Below are 12,650 nucleotides of genomic sequence, written 5' to 3'. Positions count from 1 at the left end.
CTCTGCAATGAGTTTTTAAAAATTTGTATCATTTACCAATTTAGGAAAAAATAAAAAGTTGGTAAGCACTTAAAGAATAGTTTATTGTCAAGAGCTCACAATTCCTGCTGTGGGAACCTGGAAAAGGCTGCTCAGGCCAAGGCTTCCCTGCAGGTCGTGGCCCCAGAGGGCATTGCTGTTGGCACATGGCTGAGATTGCAGTGATGATGCAGATTCATTGGAACAAAACGGGCTTTGTTCCAATAGAAAAGTCTGTTTGCATGTAGGTCTGCCATCTGAAGTAGTTAAAATAATTGGGTGGTGGTGGTGGAGGCGGGTTAGAGAAATAAGTTGTACCTTGGAGAATTTTGCTACCTTATTCCTTAACTCTCCTGATTATATGAAGCATTAATATTGAAAGGATAGTTTTCAAGAGAGGATTTGGTAAGTCACTGGAACTGTCTCCTCTATGACCAAAGAACTTGGGTTAAGATTTGTGCTGCTGGTTATTTTATCTGTGGAATGGGATGATTACCACCTGTGGGGTGCTTGTGAGACAACAGAGCAGATGGTTAAGTGCCCGCTGGCATGGAACTACTCCCTGATATTTTCGTTAGTACTGCAAATTACAAGTTTCACTAAAGTAAAATGATTTGTTTTGATAGGTTTTTTTTTTAAAGTTGATCCTTTGATTAAAACCATTTAAGTGGTCTCTTCCTTGTTGAGTTCCCGAACTCTTCCCTTCCCCACCGTTCCTGTTCTCCATCAGCATGGCTCCGACTGAAGCGCTTCCCCAATGGAGGAACCTTACTTCCAGCCCCTGGCAATGGGCTCTTCAGCCTTCTCCTAAGGCCTGAAATGTGCCCCACGTGGGCAGTGCCACCTTAATCCTCATAGCACCCCTGTGAGATAGGGTCAGTGAGACAACATGGAGGAGGAAGATAAAGAGCTTTGAGAAAGCTCCCAGAAACCCAAGAATCCATAGGATATCTGCTTATTTTCCTGAGTTTTCAAACCACACCCGTTGTCCTGATGATCCCAGACTTTGTCTGAGATGACGTCCACTCAAAGGGAATAAGTCAGGTGCAAGAGTCACCTGTGTCCTGGTTGTCTCAGCTATGCAGTCCTAAAAACAGTCCTGTGTGTACCCCCCTTCCCTGCAACTTCCTCTCCCCTCCCCTCAGGAGCCAGGTAGCACCCTTCTGCATTACAAGTGGGGACGTGGAGGGGTGAAGCACTTCGCAGGGTTTGCACAGGAAATCTCTGGAGAGCCAACAGTTTGCAGAGGGAAATGAGGTCTGCACTGGGAAGCAAGGGTGCTGCATCTGAGTTCCTTCTCTGACAGCGTGCAGCTGTGTTAACGTGCCAGGCTGGGTGAGCCACTTCCTTAGAGGGAAGTGCTTGGTTTCTTTATCTGGAAAAGGAGTGTTTGAACTAGATGATCTCTGAGGTCCCTTCTGGTAATGCATATGACTCTGAAAACCCAGAATCGGTTCTGCCCGTGAGACATGTTAGCCAGGTCAGAATGAGCCTAGTATATCATCTTGTTAAATACCTTTTTCAGGGTACTGATGACTGTGCTTCTCTATTTTGTGGGTGGAACTTCAGGATGTTTGTAATTATCTCAAGAGATTGAATTCCCAGGAAAATTTTAGAACAACGTTAATTTTTGTTCAACTCCTCTTGAGTTCACTGAAATATGAACTTGGGCCCGGGCTGGTGTGTCTCAGTGGATTGAGTGATGGCTTGCAAACCCAAAGGTTGCTGGTTCAATTCCCAGTCAGGGCACATGCCTGGGTTGCAGCCCACGTCCCCAGTTAGGGGCGTGCAAGAGGCAGCTGATGATATATCTTTCACACATTGATATCTCTCCCTCTCTTTCTCCCTCCTTTCCTTTCTCTCTAAATAAATAACTAAAATCTTAAAAGAAAAGATTATAAGCTTGGTTCACTTTATTTTCCAGGTTTCAGTGATTAGGGCTGGTTTCTGCTCCGTTATTAACCAGCATGAATTCTAGCTCATTAGCTTCAGTTTTTCCTCAAGGGAGAGAATTAGGGTTCTCAATTCTTTTTCTAAATATTTTTACTATTAAATCCTGACTATTTTCCTATGGCCTGTAGGAGGATATTAGCTTCTGCTGAGATTAACCATTCTTCAAGCAGGTACTTCTTGTAGCAAGCTAAGCCTTCCTACCTTAAGTACCAGTGTTTAACCTTGGCATAGAAAGGTCAGCTCATCCATCTTACATGTATGTGTTGCTATTCTAGTCATTTAAGTGGATGAACCCCTGCCTGAATGAGCTATAATAAAGCTGGGTAACAGGGTGGGGCAAAATTAGATTTATAGTTGTGAGGATCTGAAACAGAGTATCATTAATTATTTATTAATTATTGTATTATTTTCCATACAAACAATTGTAAACCTACTTTTGCCCCACCCTGTGTATCCAATAAGAGCCTAAAGTTAGATTTAACTATGTGCATAGGTTCTATTTTTTAAAGTATTGCTATGTCTAATAAAACAATATGGACTGTTTAGAAAATATAGAACAAAATTATCTTACCACCCTAATATAACTACTATAATTTATTTTTTAAAAGTGACACTTCACAATATAGCCATTTTATTGGCAAGTTACAGGTTAGGCATTTAAGACTGAGATTAATGAACAATAGTGTGTAGGAGTTTAGGGACTCGGAATGTTTCCCAGTCTTTGAACTTAAAGTCGGAATTCTGAAAATCCATACTGCAGAAGAAGTGCAAACATTCAGATGTCACATTTCACTCTAATGGACAATAAAAAATAAAACAGATCTGAGTTAAGATAGGGATGTTGTATAAAGGTTCCAAGCTCCCAAGCACACTTTGACTCCCAGAAACAATTTCATGCACCTAGTGATTGGGCAGGTGATCATGTGCGGTCCTGCTGGTAGTCAGCATTTAAGTCCTAAGCATCATATAAATTATCTCATTTAATCTTTCCTATAATTTTATGAGGTGGATTTTATCTTCCCAATTTTATAGAAGAGGAAATAGAGTCAGGTTAAATCATCTAGGGTCTCATAGCTAGTCGGGGTGGCCTCTAGATTCAAACTCAGGGCTCTATTATTAACTACCCTGTTCTAACCATACTGTGCTGTTCCCTTTTAGGACTTCAAAGTGCTGAGATTGTTTGGGGAACTGGAGGTGGTCAGAGCTACGTCTATGAGTAAATCTGGGTGATAAGGTCTGTGGTTGCCAGAGTGCAGAGATGAAATCAAAGATCTTTCACAGTGTGTAATGCTCTCTGCATAATCTCAGCAATTCGCTCTAAAGGCCAAGAAGCTTACTTGGCAATGACTTGTATTCACTATTTCTTATCATCCCACAAAATGTGTGCTAAGGTGGGCACCATAGTTACCGGGAAACACTCCTCCTGGAATCTGTTTAAATTTTTAAAATGAAAAACAACTCAAATTAATTTTTTCTAATTATAGAACAGTATATTTTTATTATAGAAACACTAGAAAATAGCCATAAAATACCAATAATCTGGTTACCAGAGAAAATATACCTTATCCCCCCCCCCCAATACATTTGTTTATACGGGTATATAATTGGTATCTCCTTATTTTCTTGGGATAATTTCCTAGAAGTGTGATTGCTAGACCAAAAATATGAACATTATTCATGTTTTAGATGTACTTCACTAAATTACCAAATTATATTCCCATATGTATATATAAAGGATGCCCTTTGTTGTACATCCTCGTTAACACTTGATATCATCTCTAGCCCCATCTCTTTCTTTTTAGAACTTCTGGATTTAGTCTGGTTAAGATTTTAAGTTTATTTTTAAGATCTCATACCACATACTTCTCACACAATACCTTCATCAGTACTTGCAGAGTTATGGAAATGGTTTAAAAATTCTTCCTGTAGTAAACATATAGCAAGTGCAGGCAGGCATGTTTCCACCGCTGTGAAATCTTTGAGAGCTGGATGTGAAAAGTCGGCGGAGTAAGGTATCTTATGAGCTCATTGAAACCATCTGGTCAGATCTTGTCTCCATTTATCTTGTTGATACATAGATAAATGTGTATAAGATAATGTGAAAAGGCTAAAAATCCTTCAGAAGAACAAAAAGACTGGTTTCATTTTTCATGATCTTCAGAGAACAGGCAGAGTCACTCAGGTGTCCTGACCCCAGTGCAGATACCACTTAGAACTGTTGCTCACTCTCTAAGTCTATTCCTCCAACAACTGTCACCTTGCCACTGTGTCCTGGGCATCTTCATTTCCAATATTCCTCAGCCTGCAATTGGGGAAAGCTATTTTTCCTTCTCTAGGCTTGGAGTCAGAAGCTGTGGGTTTGAACTTCAGTTCTGCTATGTAATAGCTTGTGGCTTTATACAGTTTCCATGTAGTCTCTAAATTTCAATTTCTTAATCTGTGAAATGGAGAGATTTGTCATTTTTTTCCTCATGGGATTGTTGTGAGAATCAAATACAAGTGTCTATGAAACTGTTCTGTGAGCTGAATGGCTTGATTTACCATGTAGGGCTATTAGTATTATAATAATTTTCCTCCCTTTGCATCACTTTGTTAAAGAAAAAAAAAGGCCCTGGAAGACTTGGAGAGAGGAACCCCTTTATGTGCAGATGGAGACTAGAGAGAGTCAAAAGGTCTGGTTCCAGGCGGGGCTCCTCCCCAGGGGCTGCTTGTAGGAAAGCCATCCAACATCCGTCATCAGCTGAGAGGGCTGAACCAGATGATCTCTCAAGACCTGTGCAGCTCCTGAAATCTATGATGGAGCAAAGGGGAAGAGAAGTCTGCCCTACGTAATGGCTAAGTTGGGTGCTAGGTGAAGGGTGCTCTGGATCTGTAGGGTGTGAGATGTCATGGGATAAAACAGCTGTGACATTCTTCTCTGGGTGATTTGCGCAGCACAAAACCTGCGTAATGGACATAAATGTGTGCACTCCACAGGAAGCTTTCTCTAAGTGCTGGGGTCTGCACCGCCAGTCATGAACCTCTCAGGGTCTTCCCCCATCTCCTTGATGTCATTTCCCAACCTCCTTCCTGTGATTTCTGCCTGGGTCAGTTGCAGGGAGAGAACAGTGGAATGAACTCTGATAAACTGGGCACACCTCTCTTTGCTCTCTCAGGTTCCCCTTTTCCTTCCCTCATTCCTTCACTGCTTTCTCTTTATTTTTCTTCTCTTCCACCCTTCTCCATACATCCTTCAATACCTCACCTCTGCAAAGAACTGTCCCTCCCAGGAAACCCACTTCATACTGTTATTCTACAGTGTTTCTATGAAAATTAGGAGAACCTGAGATTTATCATTCTGAGTCAGTCCCCTGTAGGAGTGAAAGTGACACATTTCTCAGAAGAGTGGCTATCTCAGTGCTCTCCCCACTGCCCCACATAAACATTCAGAATTAACAAGACTAGGGAAAGAGAGGGTTTTGGACATCTAGCGGAAGTAAGTTGTAGGAAAGGAAATACGTGGGGGAAACTCATAGATGCTAAGTGTTACTTAATAGGGTTTGTTACGCAGATTCAAGTTGGTGCCCACTCCATTGATGAGTGTCTCTCTCTCTTATGATTGAGTCATCATTCTCTTTCTAATACAGGAGAGGGGGACACCTTTACAGTGGGAAATTCATGCCCTGATTTTATATGCGGGGAGGGCAACCTTTCCTGAGTCTGCTGTTTCTCATTGCTTTCAGCCTATTGTTTAATATGAACACTAGTGATGTATTTTGTGGTGACATACTCTGATCCCCTTATTAGCAAAAAACAGGTGGAAGAAGAAATTAACTAGGATCAATATCAAATTAAGTCAAATTAAATGAATAACTATTCCCTGAGTACCAGCTATAGGTAGGATAATTTGCTGGGCGGGTGGTGGGGAGTGGGAGTGGGAGTGGTGGGAACATAGAGAAGACCAGAAGTCGCAGTTGTCTAAGAGCAGATTAGGAATAAACACTTGAAAACTTAAACAGCAAAAGCACACACAAATTGTCATCCAAGTGGACAGAAGGAGAGTAATTGCTACATGAGGTGCCATGAGAGTTAGTGGAGCTCGAAGAGGGCAAGACACCAGTGCATGGCAGGTCAGAAAAGACGGGTTTCAAGGAAGTGGCCAGGCATTTGGGTAGAGCCTGAATGGGTAGAGAGAACTGAAATGACCATTCCAGAAAAAAGGAACTGGCTTGGAGATGGCAGGGGCTCAGAAATACAAAACATTTGGTGGAGCAGAAGCTGATAAATGAGTTCATGTGAAAGGTCTGGCATGGTGACTTCCTTTAATAAACTAGGCTGGGCCACCCATTAGATTTGGGCCAATGTCTAAGAAATCGGTCATTTGATCTTGAGGCAAAAAATGGAGTGAGGTTCCCTTTCTGGGCCTAGACTGGCTGTCCCAGCTCACCACCTAGAACTTTGCCCTGCGGGGACAGCCCGGGAGCCAATATTGTTGATCACTAGTTCCTGGATGACCTGGCAGAGACCAACTCAAGAAAGGTTTTGGTGGGAGGAAGCCAGGAAAATTCGACAGTGTTTGACAGACATTCACACGGGCTTTCCCCAGGCATTGGCACACGGTAATATGTTGACTAATTCCATCCACCTGATGCAGGAAATCAGCTTGGCTGCTGAGTAAGTGAAAGCCTGCATGAAACCTTGAATTGCCTGCCGCTAACCTGTGGGTAGCTCGGTTAGGCCAACCCAAATCAGCTGCTGCTGAATTTTGACACGGAAACAACCTCACTTTCCGATTGCTCCCTTCATCCCCACTCTTGTCAAGGAACCCTCCAGAGTAGAACAGGTATGGTTCTCAGCTATGAGGGAGTGCAGCTGTGAGACTTAAGGCTCCTGTTTGCTTATCCCAGTCACTTGTAAGGATACTTGACTCACAAGTCCTCAGTTTCACAAAATGTCATGCTTCTAATGAGCCTCACTGTAATTTTATGGCAGTCTTGCCCTTCCTTTTATGGTCCCCAAAGTAGTGCATCCCAGACTTCCATGTGATATGAATCACTTGGGGATCTTGTGAACGTGCAGTCTGGTTCAATAGGTTTAAGGCCAGGGTCTAAGATTCTACATTTTAAACAAGCTCCCAGGTGCTAGTAAGCTAGATGCTGCTGGTCCCAGGAACCAATTGAGGAGTAACATGCTCCTGGATGGCCAGGGTGGGGGACGGAGCTTGTCTTCTCATTTCGAATTCTTCCTTGACCCATTCTTGCTGCCTCCCCTCCTGAGGCTGCTGTTCTCTCTCTCTGTCACTTTGCTGCTGTGTAGATATTATGAATGTTTTGTATGTAAACAATTTTCCCTTAGACACGGAAATATTGGAAGAGAATTAAAGCACAAGGTAGACACGGGAACAATTTGATTTTAAGCTCCTGATTTAAAAGTTTCCTTGCCAACTCAGCTTGGGCTCTAGTGGCATCTCTCTCCATTTCTCTTCTTTCCAGGGAAAACTCAAATTTCTATTACTTTTATGTGCAGCAATTTTGCTCTCTGTACGCTGAAATGGGTTCTGTATGCTTCCAAAATGAACCAAAGTAAATGTTCTGAAATCGGAAGTGCCACCTGGTCTGACATGAAGTTCACGGACACCCCTGGATGGATGAAACTGTCGTTGTCATTTCCTCCTCTCTTTTAGGTAATATTTTTCTTTTTCTTTTTCTTACCCATGTCAAGTACCTACACCGTGACTGGTACAGCAAGGGAGTTTAATAAATTGTGTCTTGGTTAACAAAGATAAAATTCTGGTGCAAAAACCTCCACTGGTCCATAGAATAGATTCAGAATTGAGGGGTTCCCCCATTTGATCTGGAACTTGCTCCAGGGACCTCAACCCTATTCCACCCAGGATTCTCACATGACACTCTGGGGAAACTCCTTTCTTAAGTCTTTCCCCCCATCCCTTACTTAGTTTGTGGGGGTCTGTAGTCTTACAGTGACAGATGCTGTCATGTTCCCACATTTTTGTTTCTTCAACAGGGGACAGGGAGGTGGAGTTTTGAAAGGGAATGAGATGTGGACATTCTAAATGACTTAGGGACTAAAAAGGCAGATAAATGATGTGTTTAATAGGTTTGAATGGCCTAAGAATATTTGTGCTTGAGGGTGAGAAGAGCTTCAAGGGGCTTGAAGGTTGGGAATAAAAGCCATAACACTTTGAGGCCATTCTGACTTGATGTTGTTAACCTTTACTCTGAAGGGTCTGACCTTAACATAAATAACTGTTCAGGGAACTTAGAAATGTTTGAATATTATTTGGAGATAACACTGGGGTTACAATAAAGTATATACAAATAGCTTTGGTTTAATGAATAAGATCGTGTATAATAATCTGTTTATTTTTTGCATTTAATTCGTTATAAATATCCTTCAAACCAAACATAGGATAACATTGTTTAACTGGCTATTTAATGAGGAATCAGAGCTCTGGTAAAAAGTAAAAATAAACAGAGAAGCTTGTAAAGTCACTTAATGTCTCTAGCAGTCAGTTTAAACTAGGATCTGGCACAGTAACAGTCTCCAAATTGCAGTGGTTTACCGGAACTAAGGCTTGTCTCTTGACCATGCTCACATGTTCAGTGTAGGTCAGCAGGTAGGCTCTGCTCATGGTGCTCACCCCGAGATCCAGATCCTCTCACTATGCTGTCGTTTCCCCACATGTTACCATAATTCATGAGGCTGGGGAGGAGAGGTCATGGAGAATGACAAGTGGATTTTAGATTTTTTTGCCTTGAAGTGAAACGCTTCACTTTTCTTTGACCAAAGCAGGTCACATAGCAAAGAGGCAAAGAAGTATAATCCTCCAGATTCCTGGAAGTAAAGAAGAAGAGCGGTTTGGGGATCACTATGTCTACCCCTTCTGTTCACCAAATACGTAGTTCACTGTCCTTATACACATAATATCTTCACCCTCTCCTAAGGGAGAGCAGCCAAAAGTTCTATCCTATCAGAGTATGTAGCTCAAAGTCTAAAGTTTCTAAATGATATACTGTAGTTCATCACATAAGGTCTGAATGGGTAGAATAGAGCAGGAAAATGGCACTAAATACTTCCATTTGGAGAAAGAAGGAATGGAAGATGCATAGTAGTTCTGACCTGTGGCAACTTTGAAATCCTACTTGGCTGACGTTGTGGGGATCCTATCGCCAGGGCATGGGGAAAGTTCTTGGATGAGACCCAGATTCTGCTTTTCAGGAGTGGTCCAACTCCCAGGGACTTTTTGGGATCTCTGGGTCCAACCCTTGGGAGGTAATTTTGCCCCAATAATCTCTTTGCCGCATCTGTAATAGTGTTGGAAAATATGCCTTCCTTGGTGCCTTAGTTCCTGCTACTAGGTGGTTAGGGGGCTGAGGGTTGGCTCGTGATTAATTGCAAGAGCTCTTTCAAAAGCTTAGTAAACTTCTTGTCTAAATTGGTTCTCTTTGTGGCATAATTCCCAGAATATCTCTCTTTCTTTGCTTTGCATTCCCATAACTCACTCTCTGTCTCAGTTTAGTGGTAGTTGACTAGAACTATACCCTTACACTCTTTATTCTGAGTTCTTTTATTATATTAAAAGGATGTATCGGATGCTTCATGTTGATTCTTGCCCACAGGAAATTTATTTGGTGGGAAGATTTCACTGGATATTTCTCCCTCAAAGGCTTTTTCAATCTTTTGCTTTTGGGGAATAGGAATTGTTGTTGTTTTGATCTTGCAAGGCTCTGAATTTCTGGACTCCCTTCATTCTCTCATTTTTGTTTGCAAACCTGCTAACTCTTTCCTGAACTTGTCTGTTTCATGTATTACCCTGCCAAATTGAGACAATAGCATCCAACACACAGAACTAACATTTTGTTTTCTAGTCTCTTCCTCTGGAACTTTTGTATTTCTAGGTACAATATTTGCCTCTTAAGTTATTGCAGGCAATAATTCTACCAAATGTTTTGCCATTGCATAAGGTGGGTCATAATTTAGCCTACAATTCTGTTGTCATCACAGCCTGCCACCTGACATCTGTGACAATGCCACTATTTTAGTCTTTTGCTATGGTGACACCTCACTTCTAGGCATTAGTTTCTGTATCTACATATACAGTGATAGATTATGGCAGCATATTTTGATTAGATTCACCTTTTTTTCAGTGAACATAAAAATTCTTTTTTAAAAATTCTTTTTCAATTACAGTTCACATTCGATATTATTTTGTATTAGTTTCAGGTGTACAGCATAGTGGTAGACAATCATATACTTTACAAAGTGATCCCCTTCATATTTCCAGTACCACATGGTACCCTGCATAGTTATTACAATATTATTGACTATATTATCCATGCTGTACTTTACATCTTCTTGACTATTTTGTAACTACCAATTAGTACTTCTGAATCCCTTCACCTTTTTCACCCAGCCCTTCCCCCACCATAACAACTTTAGAAGCTTGGATATTTAAAACTAAATGTATTTAACTACTAGGTTTTCTTTCTGCTACAGTGTTAGCATCCAACCTATAGGGAACATTTTATTAACCCTTTTTTATTTTCTTTGTTTAGATCATCACTGTCCAATATAAATATAACACAAGTTATATGTGATTTTGTAATAGCCATCGGTAATCAGTGAGATTTTACAATAGCTCTCTTAGAGCTCTGGAATCTTGTAGATGTCCTTTGTCTACCTAATCCTTGTAGGTTGCTAGCGTCCAAATATTTTATGATCACATGATAACCTCTATTCCTGTTATATAGGACTGACTGACATGACAACTAGATTGAGCAAAAATTATTTTTAAAAGGTATGTACACATTAGAAAAGATATTAATTTATAGGTCATTTCAAAGAAAGCTTATGGGACCAAAACCAGGAGCTCTTAATGCTGTGACCTAAGATTAAAGTTCTTCATAGGATGTGATAGACACTCAATAGTGCTATGTTTTCTTGATAAGATATAAGATAAATAAAAAATAAATAAAACTAAAAGTGTACATTTATATATGTACATATAGCTCCAATAATCTTATGTTCTTGGTTAATATATGTGTGTTTGCTCTTTTCATAATAAGGTTTTGAACTAATTAAGGTAGAGACTAAAATAGTACAGTTTATTACCTGTCATAGCCCAAACAAACATGTAGTTGGGCATTAATAAAAATCTTGCTAACATGGATGTTTGACCAGCTATAATGTTTTCCTCGTGTGAGGCTGTCTGTAACTCATTTTTGGAACTATAGAGTCTCAGCTGTCTCTCCCTGTGGGATCTTGAATTGTGCATCAAGTGTCCTAGCTGTCACTGTGTTACATGGTGGCTCCACTTGCTTTATGGACACTCTTAAAGCTGGTAACAGCTTGGGTCATGACTTGTATAGGACCAGTAAGTGAAGGGCTTCTACTGCATAGCTATGTCCCCTGTATTAGCACATGAGTTACACTACTGAAAAAATAATCATCTGAGTGTGTTGATTCACTTCAAACTTGGTGAAAGCTGCTTACCAGTTTGGCATCCTAAATTCATTATTTTTACCTTGATGGGGGAAAATGCTGTGACCATGGGATGTAAAACTTCAAAGTTTGCTTCTTCCTTACACAAAAGGCCATTTAATTCTCCCTAGCAATCCAAAAAATCCTCTTGTATTAAATTAGGCACTTTTAATTCAAGATGATTTACTTGTTTCTTCTTTCAAGAGAGCTTGTGTAGTCTTCTATGCATTGAGGCATGGCTCTGAATGGATAAGAGGCTCCTGAAGAAGGTGAGTGGCTCAATCACTCAATTTAATATGCTTTTAAGCATCTATTACATATATTACTTTGGTAGCATGAGTGATACATGAAAACATGGCTCCTGTTCTCATGCTGTTAACTTTACTGACTATATGTATCTTGTGAAGTCTTAAAATTTCTCTATAAGATGGGCTTAAGGGCTTCAGTCTAGCTAGAAGGGGTTGGCTAGGAGACTTGTCTTGAATCTATGTAAGCATAAAAAATACAATTTTAATTTAGATTGTACATTTGGGGGTGCATATTTAGAGAATGAGATTGGGAGAGATTATTGGGGGAAACTAAAGTTATTCCAAGGTCATGAATACATGAGAGACTCATCCTAAACCATATAAGTGAGTGTGAAATAAATTAATTATGAGAAGAGAGGTAATGAGAAAGGGTATGATGCCTGAGAGAATAATTCAAGAAAGTTATTTTTATAGGAGTTAAACTTTTGATTGTTCCAGAGGAGAGAGGCAGAGAAGAATCCACGGACATGGAGAGTAGAAATGTGGATGAAAGGATCACAGAAGAATTTTGATCAAATTTGGAGGGTCTTTCAATGAACCCAAGAGCTGCTTCTTTATTTCTTAGGTTAAAGATAATAGAGGAGAGGTTTTCAAACATGTGATAAATGACAACTTCCCTGATAGAAGGTGTCCTGCTTTTTTAAACAAGCATGTGTGATTTGTGTGTGTGTGTGTGTGTGTGGGTGTATGTCTTATTTTATTTAAAAAAGATTTTATTTATTTACTTTTAGAGGGAGGGGAAGGCAGGGAGAATGAAAAGGAGAGAAACATCAGTTTGTGGTTGCCTCTCGCATGCCGCCAACCGGAGACTGGCCTGCATGTGTTCTGAGTGGGAATCAAACTGGGGACCCTTTGGTTCACAGGCTGGCACTCAATCCACTGAGCCACATC

General features: G+C 40.6%; 1 non-coding gene across 1 annotated transcript; it reads left to right on the top strand.

The window, feature by feature from the left end:
• The first annotated feature begins 10,800 nt into the window (after nucleotides 1-10,800).
• Nucleotides 10,801-10,927, top strand: LOC150007157 (small nucleolar RNA SNORA25). Its single transcript, XR_016512175.1, has one exon. It is a non-coding gene; the product is annotated as a small nucleolar RNA SNORA25 (small nucleolar RNA).
• Nucleotides 10,928-12,650: the final 1,723 nt, after the last annotated feature.

The sequence above is a fragment of the Furipterus horrens genome, unplaced genomic scaffold (genome assembly GCF_987537825.1).
Source record: "Furipterus horrens unplaced genomic scaffold, mFurHor1.1.pri manual_scaffold_6, whole genome shotgun sequence".
Taxonomy (NCBI): Eukaryota; Metazoa; Chordata; class Mammalia; order Chiroptera; family Furipteridae; genus Furipterus; species Furipterus horrens.
Note: the sequence above shows the minus strand (reverse complement) of the source record. Positions and strands in the feature narration are given on the sequence as shown.